Here is a 5,237-nt window from a genome sequence, read left to right on the forward strand (position 1 = left end):
TCTCAACAAAGAAAGAGAAAATATAAAAAGAACCAAACAGAAAATTTGGAGCTGAAGAATTCAATAATTCAATAACTGAACTGAAAAATTTGCTAGAGGAACTAAATAGCAGATGAGTTCAAGCAAAGAAAAAAAATCAGTGAACTCAAAGACAAGTAATTTGAAATTATCCAGTTAGAGGAGCATTAAAAATAATGAAAAAGTAAAGAAAGCCTACAGGACTTATAGGACACCATCAAGCTGGTGAAATAAACACATGGAAGCCAAAGAAGAAGAGAAATGGACAAGGAGTAAGAAAACTTATTTAAAGAAATACACAAAGAGTGCAATGCGCACCACCCGAAGGATGGACATATTTGAAACTCGGACTTAGGCGGGGAGGAGGGGCAAGGGCAACATACGTAACCTAAATATCTGTACCCCCATAATATGCTGAAATAAAAAAAAAAGATATTAGAGGAAATACCATGAACACAGAAAATAATTGTATACATAAAAAAAAAAAGAAATAATGGCTGAAAATTTCCAAAATCTAAGAAAAGAAATGGACATCCAGATTCAAGAAACACAATGAATCTCAGATATGATGAACTCAAAAATGTCCACAACAAATACATTATAATCAAATTTGAAAGTCAGGAGTGCCATGAGCAAGGTGACAGAGTAGGAGATGCTAGCTTTTGTTCCCCCACAAGAAACAATTAGACAGCTATCCATAAACAAAAATAGCCCTAGGAGGCCTCATGATTCTGACTAAAAACCTACAGCAACACAATGCTGCAAAAAAATGCAGAATAAGTGCACAGGAACGATTGCTAGGGAGACTGGCATACCTGAGACATCTGAAGACATCCAGGGACAAGGAAGGAGGATGAGGGCTATTAGTATCAGACATGTGGTGGGTACCACTGCAGTCCCCAGTGGCTTGTTCTGCAGCGGCTTCTAGCAGCATTTACTGTTGAGGATTTCAACAGCCCCTGTGGCACCTACAGACTCTCTGTGGCTTTCACAGCGGAGGTCGTCTTAGTGCTTGTCTGAACAGACACAAGTAACCTGCTCTGGAGAGGACACTGGCAGTTTTGCCACTGGGGCAATCAACTGCCACTGCCACCAAGGATCCCCTGGAGAGTGAGATTCTGCTGTACCCAATCCCCCAAAAAGGAGCCACTGTTGTGCTGCCCCAGGACAGTGGCCACCATCACCCCAATCCTGTGCAAACCCTGGACCTCAGAGTTGCTGTTGCTCCTTGCATGCCCATGCTTTAGACCCCACCTTCTGAAACCAGTCTAGACATGCTTGCACCACTGACACTGGAGCCATTACTACAGCTGGTGTGTCTATACCCCAGACCTTGGAGTGGTCTGTGATCCCTCGTGAGCACCTGCACTTAGGACACCAGAGTCACCACTGTAATGGGAACAACCATGCGTTAAACCTCAGAACTGGTATAGCTCCCCAACTGCTCCCGAAGAACCCATGCTTTACATATTATTACCAGTGCTAATGTGGAGACACCTATGCCCCTCACACTGGTGCCACTGCCACCCTAAATTCCAAGTTGTGGTCTCTCCATGCACACCCATGCTCCGGGCTCCCTTTTTTGGCCACTCCACAGGCACCATGCATCAACCATTAGTGCCACCACCACCCCAGTAAACCCATGAGCCATATTTTACGCTGAGGGATATGCTCAGCCACAGCTTTCTCCATGAAAGAAAAAGACATTAGGAGGACTCTGGCAGATTTTGCCACCAAAGACTCAGACAGCCGTCACTGCCACTGTAAACATTCTCAGCCTTGGCCCCTAAGGACCCTTGAAATCTTTGCCAATGCTGACCTCAGCTGACAGACTTCATGGAGACTATGCTTATCCCCCTGCAACGACTGGAACTACCACACCACACCCAGCTGTTGCACTCCCATCCACATAGGTAAAGATCTTCTCCCAATGAAACCAGTCCATAAAGTATAAAAGAGGTGACTACTCCATCAAATACAAAGGCATCAGCATAAGGCAACAAGAAACATGAAAAATCAAGGAAACATGATACCACCAGGGAACATAATAATATTCAAGTAACTGGTCCAAAGAAATGGAGATCTACAATTTACCTGAACAAGAATTACTAATAATTGCTCTAAGACACAAAGAGTGCAATGCGCACCACCCGAAGGATGGACATATTTGAAACTCGGACTTGGGGGGGGGCAAGGGCAACATAAGTAACATAAATATCTGTACCCCCATAATATGCTGAAATAAAAAAAAAAAATAATTGCTCTAAGGAAACTCAGCAAGCTACAACAGAACAGATAGACAACTCAATGAAACCAGAAAAACAATATATGAACACCACAAAAAGTTCAATAAAGAGACAGAAATCATAAAAAATAACCAAACAGAAATTCTGGAGCTGAAAAATAAAATGAAAAATGCAAGAGAGAGAGAGAGAGAGAGAGAGAGAGAGATAGAACAGCAGGCTTGATCTAGCCAAAGAAATAATCTGTGAACTTGGACACAGGTCATTTCAAAATATCTTGTCAGGCTGGGCGTGGTGGCTCACGCCTCTAATCCTAGCACTCTGGGAGGCCGAGGCGGGCGGATCCTTTGAGCTCAGGAGTTCGAGACCAGCCTGAGCAAGAGCGAGACCCCGTCTCTACTAAAAATAGAAAGAAATTAGATAGACAACTAAAAATATATAGAAAAAAAATTAGTCGGGCATGGTGGTGCATGCCTGTAATCTCAGCTGCTAGGGAGGCTGAGGCAGGAGGATCGCTTGAGCCCAGGAGTTTGAGGTTGCTGTGAGCTAAGCTGACACCACGGCACTCTACTCAGGGCAGTAGAGTGAGACTCTGTCTCAAAAAAAAAATATATCTTGTCAGAGGAGAACAAAGAAAAAGTTAGGATAGGAATGAGGAAAGTCTATGGGATTTGTAGGACACCATCAAGAAAGCTAAGATTTGGAAAAGTGATGTCGGCAAGATGGTGGTATAGGAGATCCCAGCCTTTCCTCCTCTCACAAAAAGCAACCATTTGGCAGTTGAATGGAAATAACACTGGAAGAGCTCAGGAGCCTACTTAAGAAGCTACAGCAATAGAGTGAAAATATAAAATCCTGAGAAGAGCTGTAAAAGAAGGGTAGGAATTACAGTACCATTTTGCCTGCCTCACCCCATGTCCTCCAAGCAGGCAGTGCTGAGCACCTATATGGAACTCCTTGTGTTGTGAGTCCCCTTAACAGGGAAACAAAGAGTGGGGTGAACAACTAGCTCCCTCAACATTTTGGGGTACTTCCAGGAAAGCAGCTTCAACTTCACCCTATCCAAATCACTAAGGAGACTAGCATAGCTGAGATGTCGGGAGACAGCTGGGAACAAAGAATAAGGTAGAGACTATCAATAGCAGCCAGGTGGCAGGAGTCACTGGTACTCAGAGCAGTGTTCTGCTCTGCACAGGACTCTATCAGACTTCTCCACTGAGGATCCCATAAGCCCTTTAGCTTCCATGAAGCCCCCTACACACAAATTTCACAGCCAAGGACTCCACAGTGTTTGCCATCAAGAAACCCAGTGGCTTGCTCCACAGAGAACCCTGGAAGGTTTTACTGCTAAGGAAGCGAACAGCCTGCATAGACCCCCTGTATCTTTCACTACCGAAGGCTGCACCAATTTTTGCCTTTATAGTCCTCAGATGTCTGAGCAACCACCCTCTCTCTCCCCTCATCCATAGCCATCCCAGTTGATGCTGCTGTGGATTCTCCAGTCCAGGAACCCAGCACACCACTGTATTCATACTTGCAAATGGCCCTGGGTCCCCTGCTATAGGCTCTGGCTTCCACTATGGCATGCTAGCAGCTGCCCCTGCAGCTGGGCTGGTGCACACTGCTAGCCCTGGCCCCTGCAGTCACGTTTGCACAAGCAGCCAGCCTTGCTCCTTGGAACCTCCTCCTTACTACTATGCTTCAGCCCAGAGCTTGCCCCTGTAGCTACATGTGTGTGCACGCCTCCAGCTCAGGCATGTGGCTGCCCAAGTACAAAATGCAGCCAGTTAGACTCCTATCATCATCCCACTGCTGGCCCATGCAAAATTGCTCAAATGAATGCTGCCAGTCATCCCCATTACCACATGTGTACCTACAGTTGGCCCTGGCTCCTACTTCTCACTGTAGCCCTCACCACCATGTACAAAGCCACAGTTCACCTCTGCCACCACAGATGTGTCTGAAGCTGTCCCCTGCAGCTGAGTACGTACACACTTCTGGCTCTAGCCCCATTGCTGCCATTGGACCCATAAGCACCACTAAGGATCTCAAGAGCCTTCACAGCCACTGTGGATCTCCCACATCTCTTGCCAAGGTCCACACAGTTCACAGTTGCTGATGTTACAGACCCTCTTTGCCTAAGCCAATGAGACAATTTTCCCTCACAGCCTGGAGCCATTGCATGCCACCACACTTGGCACCCTGAATCACTAGACCCAGTGCCACAGAACACCTCAGCATGCACTCCCCCAGTGAAATTCTTTAGTTACTGAAACCAATTCATAAAGTCTGGAAGAAGTTACTTCTTTAAATGAGCAGACACACCTTTGCAAGGCTACAAAGATCATGAAAAGTCAGGGAAGTATTATACCAACAAAGGAACAAAATACCCCACTTTTGACAATGGATAGATCATCCAGACTGAAAATCAATACAGAAACATTGAACTTTAAATATACTTTAGATAAAATGGACCTAACAGTGATACACAGAACATTCCATCCAACAGTGACAGAATACATTCTTCTCAAGGGCACATGAAACATCCTACAGAATAGATCATATGTTAGGCCACAAAACAAGTCAACAAATTTTAGAACATTAAAATTATTAATATATCAAGTATCTTTACTGAGCACAATGGAATGAAACTAAAAATCAATAGCAAAGGGAAAACAGGAAAATTCACAAATATGTGGAAATTAAATAACATACATTTGAACAACCAATGAATCAAAGAAGAAATCAAAAGGGAAATTAGAAAATATCTTGAGACAAATGAAAATGAAAACACAACATACCAAAATTTATGGGATGCAGAAAAAACAGTACCAAGAGAGAAGTTCATAGTGATAAATACCTACATTAAAAAAGATCACAAATAAATTACCTAATATTACACCTCCATGAACTAGAAAAAGAACTAGAAAAAGAAAAACAAACTAAACCCAAAGTTAATAGAAAGAAGAAAATGAG

At 43.9% G+C, this 5,237-nt stretch overlaps 1 protein-coding gene across 1 annotated transcript in view; it reads right to left on the reverse strand.

Moving 5' to 3' along the window:
- Nucleotides 1–5,237, reverse strand: part of CFAP47 (cilia and flagella associated protein 47) — a 573,852-nt gene that overhangs the window by 6,684 nt on the left and 561,931 nt on the right. The gene's annotated exons all lie outside the window — the stretch shown is intronic.

The sequence above is a fragment of the Propithecus coquereli genome, unplaced genomic scaffold (genome assembly GCF_000956105.1).
Source record: "Propithecus coquereli isolate 6110/MARCELLA unplaced genomic scaffold, Pcoq_1.0 Scaffold173, whole genome shotgun sequence".
NCBI lineage: Eukaryota > Metazoa > Chordata > Mammalia > Primates > Indriidae > Propithecus > Propithecus coquereli.